General features: G+C 50.8%; 5 non-coding genes across 5 annotated transcripts; all 5 read left to right on the forward strand.

Annotated features, from left to right (window-relative positions):
• The first annotated feature begins 1 nt into the window (after position 1).
• On the forward strand, positions 2-74 carry trnat-agu (transfer RNA threonine (anticodon AGU)). Its single transcript has one exon. It is a non-coding gene; the product is annotated as a tRNA-Thr (tRNA).
• A 690-nt stretch (positions 75-764) lies between these two features.
• Positions 765-837, forward strand: trnat-cgu (transfer RNA threonine (anticodon CGU)). Its single transcript has one exon. It is a non-coding gene; the product is annotated as a tRNA-Thr (tRNA).
• Positions 838-4,118: 3,281 nt separating this feature from the next.
• On the forward strand, positions 4,119-4,191 carry trnan-auu (transfer RNA asparagine (anticodon AUU)). The gene has a single exon. It is a non-coding gene; the product is annotated as a tRNA-Asn (tRNA).
• A 1,351-nt stretch (positions 4,192-5,542) lies between these two features.
• On the forward strand, positions 5,543-5,615 carry trnat-agu (transfer RNA threonine (anticodon AGU)). Its single transcript has one exon. It is a non-coding gene; the product is annotated as a tRNA-Thr (tRNA).
• Positions 5,616-6,422: 807 nt separating this feature from the next.
• trnat-ugu (transfer RNA threonine (anticodon UGU)) lies at positions 6,423-6,495 on the forward strand. Its single transcript has one exon. It is a non-coding gene; the product is annotated as a tRNA-Thr (tRNA).
• Positions 6,496-13,207: the final 6,712 nt, after the last annotated feature.

Below are 13,207 nucleotides of genomic sequence, written 5' to 3' on the forward strand. Positions count from 1 at the left end.
TGGCTCCATAGCTCAGGGGTTAGAGCACTGGTCTAGTAAACCAGGGGTCGTAGGTTCAAATCTCACTGGGGCCTACTCAAAATTAGTTCAGTATTTAAATTCACTGTCAATTAACAAAGGGTTTCGTTATAAATATGAAACACCTCTGAGACTGACTGTAATACAAAAGTTTCTTTGTTCCCCGTTCTACATCTTTTTACCACTCTCTCCCTTTCCTGCGATCTCGCTTTCCCCATCTCTCACTCATTCCCCTCTCTTCACCTCTCTCCTCTTCCCCCTCAATCTTTCCCCCTCTCTCTCACTCATTCCTCTCTCTCTCCTTCCCCTCTCTCCCCTTCCCTCTCTACTTTCGTTCTCTCTCTCGTTCCTCCTCTATCTTCTCTCACTCTCACCTCCCCCTCTCTCTACTACCTACTCTCTCCTCTCGCTCCTTCCCTCTCTGCCTTTTCACTCTCTCTTTCCTCCCCTCCCACCCCACCCTCCTCTCTCGCTCTCTTTTCCCTTTCTTTTCAGATTCTCCCCTTCTCCCTCTCTCTCCCCTTCCTTTCTCTCACCCCTGCCTCCTCCCTCGCTCTTTTGCCTTCACATCTCTATCTCCCCTTCCCCTCTCTCTCTCTCTCACTCATTCCCTCTCTGTCCCCTTCCCTCTCTCCCTCCGTTCCCCACTCTCTCACACTCCTTCCCACTCTCTCTCACTCATTCCAGTCTCTCTTTTCCCTTCCTCTCTCTTTCCTACTCCTTCCCCTGTCAGTTCCAGAGCAGGTGGCTCCATAGCTCAGGGGTTGGAGCACTGGTCTCGTAAACCAGGGGTCGTGAGTTCAAATCTTACTGGGGCCTACTCAAAATTAGCTCAGTATTTAAATTCACAGTCAGTTAACAAAGGTTATAAATATTAAACAGCTCTGCAACCAACCCTGAAATAACAAGCTTGCTTCCACATCACAACCTGTTCTGCATTTTTTCCCCCTGCCTCACACTCATTCCGCTCTCCCCCTTTCCCCCAATCTCACCTCTCCCTCCTCCCTCTCCGCTCCCCTCACTTTTCCTTTTCATTTCAGATTCTCTCCTCTCCTCCCTCTCTCTTTCCCAACTTTCTCCCATTCCCGTCTCTCCCCTTTCCTCACTTTCTCACTCCTTCCCCTCCCTCTCTTTCCCCTTCCCCTCTCTGTATTTTTCTTTTCAGATTCTCCCCTTCTCTCTCTCTCACTCCTTCCCCTCTCTCACTCCTTCCCCTCTCTCACCCCTTCCCCCTCTGTCTTCCCTTCCACTCTCTCTGTCTTCCCCTCTCTCCCCTTCCCTCTGTAATTTGATTCTCTCCCCATTCCTTCTCCTCTCTCTCCTTCCTCCTCTATCTTCCCTCTCTCTATCCCCTCCTCCCCTCTCCACTATCCACTCTCTCACCCCCTCTGTCTTTTCACTCTCCCTTTCCCTCTCCCGTCCCCTCTCATTCCTCCCCTCCCCCACTCTCTCTCCCCTTCCCCTCTCTCTTCCTCCCTGTCTTCCCTTCCCCCTCTCCCTCACTCCTTCCATTGACGTGGATAGAGAACTGGTTGGCAGACAGGATTTAGAGTCGGGAATAAACGGGTCCTTTTCAGAATGGCAGGAGTGCCGCAGGGCTCAGTGCTGGGACCCCAGCTATTTACAATATACATTAATGATTTAGATGAAGGGATTGAGTGTAATATCTCCAAGTTTGCAGATGACACTAAACTGGCTGGCGGTGTGAGCTGTGAGGAGGATGCTATGAGGCTGCAGGATGACTCAAAATTAGCTCAGTATTTAAATTCACCGTCAATTAACAAGGGATTTAATTGTAAGTATTAAACAGCTCCGAGACTGACCCTGGAACAACAGGCTACACTCTCTCTCCATTTCCAAATCTCTCTCTTTCTTCCCCAGTTCTGCATCTTTTTACCCCTCTCTCCCTTTCCCGCGATCTCTCTTTCCACGTCTCTCACTCATTCCCCTCTCCCCCCTTCCCCCTCCCTCGCCTCACCCTCCCTCCCTCCTCCCTCTCTGCTCCCCTCCCTCCTCTCTCTTTTCCCTTTCATTTCAGATTCTCCCCTTCTCCCTCTCTCTACCCTTCCCCTTTCTCTCTCCCCTGCCTCCTCCCTCACTCTCTTTCCCAACTTTCTCCCATTCCCATCCCTCCCCTTCCCCCCACCCCTCTCTCTCACTACTTCCCCATCACTCATCTTCACCTCTCTTTCACCTTGCTCAACTCCCTTCCCCAATGTCATGTATCTTACATTATTATATATAACTGTATCCTAACATGCTATACATGACTGTAATAAGATATGACCTGTAACCACCAGCATACCTTACCACCAGGGGTGCACTTGCAAGGGACAGGTATATAAGGACAGGTCTCAGGCAAGTGCAGCATTCCAGAGCTGTGATAGAAAGGTGCAGGTCCAGAGTGACCTTGACTTCACTACACGCCTCGTGTGAATCTGTACTGAGGGGACAGGACTTTACAGAGAGAAGGGAAGGGGAAAGAGAGGGAGGGGAAGGAGTGAGAGAGTGAGGAAAGGGGAGAGACGGGAATGGGAGAAAGTTGGGAAAGAGAGAGGGAGGAGAGGAGAGAATCTGAAATGAAAAGGAAAAGTGAGGGGAGCGGAGAGAGAGAGGGTGAGGTGAGGTTGGGGGAAGGGGGGAGAGGGGAATGAGTGAGAGACAGGGTAAAAGATGTGGAACATGTCATGATGGGAAAACAAGCTTGTTATTCCAGGGTCAGTTGCAGAGTTGTTTAATATTTATAACCTTTGTTAATTGATGGTGAATTTAAATACTGAGCTAATTTTGAATTTGAACTCACGACCCCTGGTTTACTAGACCAGTGCTCTAACCCCTGAGCTATGGAGCCACGTGCTTTGGGCAAGACAGTGGAAGGAGCAGGAAAGAGAGAGGAAGGGAAAAGAGAGAGTGGAATGAGTGAGAGATAGGGGGAAGGAGTGAGAGAGAGTGGGGAAGGGGAGAGAGAGTGGGGGAAGGAGTGAGAGAGGGAAGGGGAGAGAGAGGGAATGAGTGAGAGAGAGAGAGAGAGGGGAAGGGGAGAGAGAGGGAATGAGTGAGAGAGAGTGGGAACGAGTGTGAGAGTGTGGGGAAGGGGAGAGAGAGTGTGGAACGGAGGGAGAGAGGGAAGGGGAGAGAGAGGGAATGAGTGAGAGAGAGAGAGAGGGGAAGGGGAGAGAGATGTGAAGACAAAAGAGCGAGGGAGGAGGCAGGGGCGAGAGAAAGGAAGGGGAGAGAGAGAGAGAATGGGAAAATCTGAAAAGAAAGGGAAAACAGAGAGGAGAGAGGGGTGGGAGGGGAGGAAAGAGAGAGATGGTGGGTTCAAATCTCACTGGGGCCTACTCAAAATTAGTTCAGTATTTAAATTTACTGTCAATTAATAACAGCCTTTATTATAAATATTAAACAGCTCCGAGACTGACCGTAAAACAGCAGATTCTTGTCTCTCTTGCACTCTCTCTCCCTTCCCCATCACGACCTGTTCTACATCTTTTTCCCGCTATCTTGCTTTCCCCGTCGCTCACTCATTCCCCTCTTCCCCCCCTTCTCCCTCCCTCGCCTCACCTTCTCTCCTTCCCCCACTCTCCCCTTCCCCTCTCTCTCACTCCTTCCCCCTCTCTCTCTCCTTCCACACACTCTCTCCCCTTCCTCTCTTTCCCTTCCCCCCTTTCTCTCACTCCTTCCCTCTCTTGCTTTCCCCTTCCCCTCTCTCTCTCACCTATTTCCCCTCTCTCCCCTTCCCTCTCTACTTTCATTCTCTCCGCACTCCTTCCCCTTTCTCTCCGCACTCCTCCATCTTCCCTCTCTCCCTGGCCCTCTCTCCGCTACCCACTCTCTCCCCCATCTCTCCCCTTCCCCCTCTGCCTTTTCACTCTCCCTCTTCCCTCCCCTCCTGTCTCTTTCCTCCCCTCTCTTCCTCCTCCTCTCTCTCTCTCTTTTCCCTTTCTTTTTAGATTATCGCCTTCCCATCTCTCTCCACTTCCCCTCTCTCTCACTCCTTCCTCTCTTTCTTTCCCCTTCCCTCTCTCTCTCATTCCTTCCACTCTCTCTTTTCCCTTCCTCTCTTTCCTGCTCCTTCCCCTGTCTTTTCTAAAGCAGGTGACTCCATAGCTCAGGGGTTAGAGCACTGATCTATTAAACCAGTGGTCGTGAGTTCAAATCTCAGTGGGGCCTACTCAAAATTAGTTTAGCATTTAAATTCACCGTCAATTAACAGGAGCTTTAATTGTAAATATTAAACAGCTCTGAGACTGACCCTGGAACAACAGGCTCCCCTCACACCCGACTCTCTCTCCCCTTCCAAATCACTCTCTGCCTCTATCCCCTCCCTCCTTTCTTTTCAGATTCTCCCCATCTCCCTCTCTCTCCCCTGCCTCCTCTCTCTCTTTCCTTCGCATTTTCTCCCCTTCGCTATTCTCTCTTGCTCCTTCCACACTCTCTCTCCCCTTCCCCTCTCTCTCCCCTTCCCCTTCTCTCTCACTCCTTCCACACTCTCTTTTCCCTTCCCCTCTCTTTCCTGCTCCTTCCCCTGGCTTTCCCAAAGCTGGTGGCTCCATAGCTCAGGGGTTAAAGCACTGGTCTTGCAAAACCAGTGGTCATGGGATCAAATCTTACTGAGGCCTAATCAAAAGTAGCTCAGTATTTACCTTCGCTGTCAATTGACAAAGGCTTTATAAGTATTATAATATTAAACAGTTCTGAGACCGACCCTGAAACAAAAAACCTCTCATCTTTCCGCCTTCCCCATCACATCCTGTTGTACATCTCTTTCGGTCAGGAGACCAAAACTGCACACAATACTCCAGGTGTGGTCTCACCAAGGCCCTGTATAACTGGAGTAAGACATCCTTGCTCCTGAACTCAGATCCTCTTGCAATGAAGGCCCACGTACCATTTGCCTTCCGAACTGCTTGCTGCACCGGCATGGCTGCTTTCAATGACTCTCTCTCTCACTCCTTACCTCTCTTTTCCCTTTCCACCCCTCTCTCCCCTTCCCCTCTCACTCACTCCTTCCCCTCTTCCTTTTCATTTTCTCCCCTCCTCTCTCTCTTCCCTCCCTCTCCTTCTCCCTCGCCTCCCCTGTCTCCACTCCCCTCCCTCATCCCTTTCCCTCCTTCCCTCACTCTCGCTCTCCCCTTTCCCATCAGACTCTCCCCCTCCCCACCTCTCCCATTGCCCCCCTCTCTCTCCCATTCCCCCCCTCTCTCTCCCCTTCTCCCTCTCTCCCCTTCCCCAGCTCTACCCTCCCCCCTCGAGAGACAGAGTGAGAAGGTGAGAGACAGAAAGAAAGAGAGTGAGATTGAGAGAGATTGAGAGACAGAGAGATTGGGACAGAGTGTGACTGAGTTGCCTTGGGATGTTTTACGACGTGAAAGACCCGATATATCGATGTTGAGAGGCGAATATTGAAGAGACGGAGGCAGGAGTCTGGGGGATGAGACACAATCTGAGCGTTTCACTGACCCCTCCTCATTTTTCAAACACACAGCACTAATTGGGGAATGACCCACAGCCCAGAGCTGGTGGTTCCATAGCTCAGGGGTTAGAGCACTGGTCTAGTAAACCAGAGGTTGTGGGTTCAAATCTCACTGGGGCCTACTCAAAACTAACTCAGTATTTAAATATCTGTCTCTCATTCATTCACCTTTCACTACCCAACTCTGTTGCCATGTCAGTCTCATGTTCCATTTCCTGTCATCTTTCTCTCACCCCCAACCTCCCCTCTCTCTCACACCTTCCACTGATCCCTTACCCTGTCTTTCCCACAGCAGGTAGCTCCTTTGCTCAGGGATCACTGTCAATTAACCAAATGTTTAATTATAAATATTAAATAGCCCCGAGACCAACCCTGGAACTGCAGGCTACACTCTCTCTCTCTTTCTTCCCCATCATGACCAGTTCTACATCTTTTTATCCCTCTCTCCCTTTCCCGCTATTTCTCTTTCCACGTCTCTCATTCATCCCCCTCCCTCGCCTCACCCTCTCTCCCTCCTCCCTCTCTGCTCCTCTCCCTCCTCTCTCTTTTCCCTTTCATTTCAGATTCTCCCCTTCTCCCTCTCTCTACCCTTCCCCTTTCTCTCTCCCCTGTCTCGTCCCTCACTCTCTTTCCCAACTTTCTCCCATTCCCGTCTCTCCCCTTCCCCCACTCTCTCTCACTCCTTCCACATCACTCCTCTGAACCTCTCTTTCACCTTCCCCAACTCCCTTCCCCACCCTCTCTCCCTCCCTTCCCCACTCTCTCGCCTTCCCCTACCTCACTTTCCCGATCTCCCTCTCTCTCCCCTCCCTTTCTCTCTCCCCTGCCCCCTCCCTTGCTCTCCTGCCCCTCTCGCTCACTCCTTCCGCGATCTCTTTTCCCTTCCCCTCTCTTTCCTGCTCCTTCGACTGTCTTGCCCAAAGCAGGTGGCTCCATAGCTCAGGGGTTAGAGCACTGGTCTTGTAAACCAGGGGTTGTGAGTTCAAATCTCCCTGGGGCTTACTCAAAATTCACTGTCAATTAACTGGGGCTTTAATTATAAATACTATACAGCTCTGAGACCAAACCTGGAACAACAGGCTCCCCTCGCACCCTTCCAAATGTCTTTGTGCCTCTGTCTCCTTCCCCTCCCTCCTTTCTTTTTAGATTCTCCCCTTCTCCCCTTCTCTCTCCCCTGCCTCCTCCCTCTCTTGCCAACGCATCTCTCTCCCCTTCCCTATTCTCTCACTCCTTCCACACTCCCTCTCCGCTTCCCTTCCCTCTCTTTTCCCTCCACTCTCTCACTCCTTCCCCACTCTCTCCCCTTCCCCCTCTCTCTCACTCCTTCCACTCTCTCTTTTCCCTTCCCCTCTCTTTCCAGCTCCTTCCCCTGTCTTTTTCAGAGCAGGTGGCTCCATAGCTCAGGGGTTATAGCACTGGTCTCGTAAACCAGCGGTCCTGATTTCAAATCTCACTGGGGTTCACTCAAAATTAGTTGAGTATTTAAATTTGCCGTCAATTAACAAGGGTTTTATAAGTATTACAATATTAAACAGTTCTGAGACTGATCCCGGAACAAAAGGCTCACTTCTCGTCTTTCCCCCTTACCCATCGTGACCTGTTAGACATCTTTTTAGCTATCTCGCTTTCCCCATCTCTCACTCATTCATAGAAACATAGAAACATAGAAAATGGGAGCAGGAGCAGGCCATTCGGCCCTTCGAGCCTGCACCACCATTCAATATGATCATGGCTGGCCCTCTATCCCAACACCATATTCCCGCTTTCTCCCCATACCCCTTGATGCCTTTTGTGTCTAGAAATCTATCTGTCTCCCTCTTAAATATATTCAGTGACTTGGTCTCCACAGCCTTCTGTGGTAGAGAATTCCACAGGTTCACCACCCTCTGAGTGAAAACATTTCTCCTCATCTCGCTCCTAAATTTCCTACCCCGTATCCTGAGACTGTGTGACCCTTGTTCTAGACTTCCCAGCCCCCGGGGAAACATCCTCCCCACATCCAGTCTGTCCAACCCCGTCAGAATTTTATACGTTTCAATCAGATCCCCTCTCATTCTTCTAAACTCCAGTGAATACAGGCCCAGTCGACCCAATCTCTCCTCATACCACAGTCCTGCCATCCCAGGAATCAGTCTGGTGAACCTTCGCTGCACTCCTTCCATGGCAAGTATATCCTTCCTTAGGTAAGGAGACCAAAACTGTACACAATACTCCAGGTGTGGTCTCACCAAGGTCCTGTATAACTGGAGTAAGACATCCTTGCTCCTGTACTCAAACCCTCTTGCAATGAATGCCAACGTACCATTTGCCTTCCTAACTGTTTGCTGCACCTGCATAGCTGCTTTCAATGACTCTCCCTTCCAACACTCTCCCCTCACCCTCTCTCTTTCCCCCTCTCACCCCTTCCCCTCTCTCTCTCCTTCCCTCTCTCTCCCCTTAACCTCTCTTTCACCTTCCCCCCTCTCTCTCCCCTGCCCCTTTTTCTTCCTCCCTCTCTCTCCCCTTCCCCTCTCTCTCTCATACCGACCCCTCTCTCCTTCTCCTTCCCCTCTATTTCCAACTCTTTACCCTCCCTCTCTCTCCTCTTCCCCGTCTCTCACTCGCCTTCTCCCTCACTCTCTCCCCTTCTTCCCTAACTCTCCCCTTCCCCTCTCACTCATTCCTTCCCCTCTTCCTTTTCATTTTCTCCCCTCCTCTCTCTGGCCTCCCTCCCCTTCTTCCTGCCCTCCCCTGTCTCCACTCCCCTCCCTCCTCCCTTTCCCTCCTTCCCTTGCTCTCGCTCTCCCCTTCCCCATCAGACTCTCCCCCTCCCCACCTCTCCCATTCCCCCCTCTCTCTCCCATTCCCCCCTCTCTCCCTTCTTCCTCTCTCCCCTTCCCCCGCTCTACCTTCCCCCCTTGAGAAACAGAGTGTGAAGGTGAGAGACAGAAAGAAAGAGAGAAAGAGAGATTGAGGCAGAGTGTGACTGAGTTGCCTTGGGATGTTTTACGACGTGAAAGACCCGATATATCGATGTTGAGAGACGAATATTGAAGAGACGGAGGCAGGAGTCTGGGGGATGAGACACAATCTGAGCGATTCACTGACCCCTCCTCATTCTTCAAACACAGAGCACTCTCCCACAGCCCAAGGCAGGTGGCTCCATAGCTCAGGGGTTAGAGCACTGGTCTAGTAAACGAAGGGTCGTGGGTTCAAATCTCACTGGGCCTACTCAAAGTTAGCTCAGTATTTAAGTTCATTGTCAATTAACAGGAGTTTTAATTATAAATATTAAACAGCTCCAAGACTGATTCCCGGGATGACTGCACTGACATATGAGGAGAGACTAGATCAACTGGGCCTTTATTTATTTGAGTTTCGAAGGATGAGAGTGGATCTCAAAGAAACATACAAGATTCTGATGGGACTGGACAGGTTAGATGCGGGTCGATTGATCACGATGTTGGGGAAGTCCAGAATCAGGGGATACAGTTTTAGGATAAGGGGTAGGCCATTTAGGACTGAGATGAGGAGAAACTTCTTCACTCAGAGAGTTGTTAACCTGTGGAGTTCCCTGCCGCAGAGAGTTGTTGAGGCCAGTTCATTGGATATATTCAAGAGGGAGTTAGATATGGCCCTTACGGCTAAAGGGATCAAAGGATATGGAGAGAAAGCAGGAAAGGGGTACTGAGGGAATGATCAACCATGATCTTATCGAATGGAGGTGCAGGCTCAAAGGGCCGAATGGCCTACTCCTGCACCTATTTTCTATATTTCTATGTTTCTTCTCCCTCTCTCTCCTCTCCCCCTCTCTCTCACTCCTTCCCCCTCTCTCTTCCCTCACACTCTCTCTCATCTTCCACACTCTCTCTCCCCTTCCCCTCCCTCTCTTTCCCTTCCCCTCTCTCTCTTCCTTTCCCCTCTCTCTTCCTCCCTGTCTACACTTCCCTCCCCTCTCTTTCACTCCTTCCCCCTCTCTCTTCCCTCACACTCTCTCTCCCCTTCCACTCTCGATCTCCCCCTCTTCCCCTCTCTCCCCTTCCCGCTCTAATTTCATTTTCTTCCCTCTCTCTATCCACTCCCCCACTCTCTCAACCCCTCTGCCCTTTCTCTCTCCCATCCCCTCTCTTTCCTGCCCTCCTTCCCCATTCCCACTCTCTCTCCATTTCCCCTTTCTCTTCCTCTCTATCTCCCCTTCCCCATCTCTCTCACTCCTTCTCCTTTCTCTCCCCTTAAGCTCTATCCCCTCCCCTCTCTCACACACCTTCCCCTTTCTCTCCCCTTAAGCTCTATCCCCTTCCCTCTCTCACACACCTTCCCCTCTCTCTCCCCCCCTTCCAAGCTTTCCACCCCTCTCTCTTCCCTGCCCCTCTTTCTTCCTCCCTCTGTCTCCCCTTCCCCTCTCACTCATTCCTTCCCCTCTTCCTTTTCATTTTCTCCCCTCCTCTCTCTCGCCTGCCTCTCCTTCTCTCTCGCCTCCTCTGTCTCCACTCCCCTCCCTCATCCCTTTCCCTCCTTCCCTCGCTCTCGCTCTCCCCTTTCCCATCAGACTCTCCCCCTCCCCACCTCTCCCATTGCCCCCTCTCTCTCCCATTCCCCCGCTCTCTCCCCATCCCCCGCTCTACCTTCCCCCCTCGAGGGACAGAGTGAGAAGGTGAGAGACAGAAAGAAAGAGAGTGAGATTGAGAGAGACAGAGAGACAGAGAGATTGAGGCAGAGTGTGACTGAGTTGCCTTGGGATGTTTTACTACGTGAAAGACCCGATATATCGATGTTGAGAAGTGAATATTGAAGAGAGGGAGGCAGGAGTCTGGGGGATGAGACACAATCTGAGCGTTTCACTGACCCCTCCTCATTCTTCAAACACACAGCACTAACTGGGGAATGACCCACAGCCCAGGGCAGGTGGCTCCATAGCACTGGTCTAGTAACCAGGAATTTTGGGTTCAAATCTCACTGCGGCCTACTCAAAATTAGCTCAATATTTAAATTCACCGTCAATTAACAAGATTTTTAATTATAAATATTAAATAGCAACGAGACCAACCCTGGAACTACAGGTTACACTCTCTTTCACTTTCTTCCCCATCATGACCAATTTGACATCTTTTTATCCCTCTCTCCCTTTCATGCTATCTCTCTTTCCACGTCTCTCATTCATCCTCCTCCCTCGCCTCACCCTCTCTCCCTCCTCCCTCTCTGCTCCCCTCCCTCCTCTCTCTTTTCCCTTTCATTTCAGATTCTCCCCTTCTCCCCCTCTCTATCCTTCCCCTTTCTCTCTCCCCTGCCTCCTCCCTCACTCTCTTTCCCAACTTTCTCCCATTCCCGTCTCTCCCCTTCCCCCACTCTTCCTCACTCCTTCCACATCACTCCTCTTAACCTCTCTTGCACCTTCCCCAACTCCCTTCCCCACCCTCTCTCCCTCCCTTGCCCACTCTCTCGTCTTCCCCTACCTCTCTTTCCCCCTCTCCCTCTCTCTCCCCTCCCTTTCTCTCTCCCCTTTCCCCTCCCTAGTGGAGTGCCGCAGGGTTCAGTGCTGGGACCCCAGCTCTTTACAATATACATCAATGATTTGGATGAAGGAATTGAGTGTAATATCTCCAAGTTTTCAAATGACACTAAGCTGGGTGGCAGTGTGAGCTGTAAGGGGGACGCTAAGAGGCTGCAGGGTGACTTGGACAGGTTAGGTGAGTGGGCAAATGCATGGCAGATGCAGTATAATGTGGATAAATGTGAGGTTATCCACTTTGGGGGCAAAAACGCAAAGACAGAATATTATCTGAATGGTGACAGATTAGGAAAAGGGGAGGTGCAACGAGACCTGGGTGTCATGGAACATCAGTCATTGAAGGTTGGCATGCAGGTACAGCAGGCGGTGAAGAAGGCAAATGGTATGTTGGCCTTCATAGCGAGGGGATTTGAGTATAGGAGCAGGGAGGTCTTACTGCAGTTGTACAGGGCCTTGGTGAGACCACACCTGGAATATTGTGTTCAGTTTTGGTCTCCTAATCTGAGGAAGGACATTCTTGCTATTGAGGGAGTGCAGCGAAGGTTCACCAGACTGATTCCCGGGATGGCTGGACTGACATATGAGGAGAAACTAGAGCAACTGGGCTTTTATACACGGGAGTTTAGAAGGATGAGAGGGGATCTCATAGAAACGTATAAGATTCTGACGGGACTGGACAGGTTAGATGCGGTTGGAATGTTCCCGATGTTGGGGAAGTCCAGAACCAAGGGACACAGTCTAAGGATAAGGGGTAGACCATTTAGGACAGGGATGAGGAGAAACTTCTTCACTCAGAGAGTTGTTAACCTGTGGAGTTCCCTGCCGCAGAGAGTTGTTGATGCCAGTTCATTGTATATATTTAAGAAGGAGTTAGATATGGCCCTTACTGCTAAACGGATGAAGGGGTATGGAGAGAAAGCAGGAAAGGGGTACTGAGGGAATGATCAGCCAAGATCTTATTGAATGGTGGTGCAGGCTCGAAGGGCCGAATGGTCTACTCCTGCACCTATTTTCTATGTTTCTATGTTTCTATGTTTCTTCCCCCTCTCTCTCCCCTCCCCCTCTCTCTCACTCCTTCCCCTTCTCTCCCCCCTCACCCTCTCTCTCCCCTTCCACACTCTCTCTCCCCTTCCCCTCCCCTCTCACCCCTCCCTCCTCTCTCGCTCTCTTTTCCCTTTCATTTCAGATTCTCCCCTTCTCCCTCTCTCTCCTCTTCCCCTTTCTCTCTCCCCTGCCTCCTCCCTCTCTTGCCTTCACATCTCTCTCCCCTTCCCCTCTCTCTCTCTCACTCGTTCTCTCTATTTCCCCTTCCCTCTCTCACTCCTACCCCTCTCTCCCTCCACTTCCCCTCGCTCTCTTCCCCTCCCTCTCTCTCCCCTTCCCCTCCCTCTCTCTCCACTTCCCCCTCTCTCTCACTCCTTCCACGCTCTCTTTTCCCTACCCCTCTCTTCCCTGCTCCTTCCCATCTTTCCCAGGGCAGGTGGCTCCATAGCTCAGGGGTTAGAGCACTGCTCCAGTAAACCAGGGGTCGTGAGTTCAAATCTTTCTGGATCCTTCACAAAATTAGCTCCGTATTTAAATTATTAAGGGTGTCAAATATAAATATTAAACAGCTTTGAGACTGACCTTGGAACAACAGTGTTCCTTCACTCTGCCTTCCCCATCATGACATCTTTTCCTGCTATCTCACTTCCCCCGTGTCTCACTCATTCAGAGAAACACAAAAACATGTGAAATCGGAGCAGGAGGAAGCCATTCGGCCCTTCGAGCCTGCACCACCATTCAATATGATCATGGCTGATCCTCTATCCCAACACCATATTCCTGCTTACCTCCCCATACCTTTTGTGTCTAGAAATCTATCTGTCTCCCTCTTAAATATATTCAGTGACTTGTCCTCCACAGCCTTCTGTGGTAGAGAATTCCACAGGGTCACCTCCCTCTGAGGGAAAACATTTCTCCTCATCTCACTCCTAAATTTCCTACCCCGTATCCTGAGACTGTGTGACCCCTTGTTCTAGACTTCCCAGCCCCCGGGGAAACATCCTCCCCACATCCAGTCTGTCCAACCCCGTCAGAATTTTACACGTTTCAATCAGATCCCCTCTCATTCTTCTAAACTCCAGTGAATACAGGCCCAGTCGACCCAATCTCTCCTCATACCACAGTCCTGCCATCCCAGGAATCAGTCTGGTGAACCTTCGCTGCACTCCCTCTATGGCAAG

The sequence above is a fragment of the Pristiophorus japonicus genome, unplaced genomic scaffold, assembly GCF_044704955.1.
Source record: "Pristiophorus japonicus isolate sPriJap1 unplaced genomic scaffold, sPriJap1.hap1 HAP1_SCAFFOLD_859, whole genome shotgun sequence".
NCBI lineage: Eukaryota > Metazoa > Chordata > Chondrichthyes > Pristiophoridae > Pristiophorus > Pristiophorus japonicus.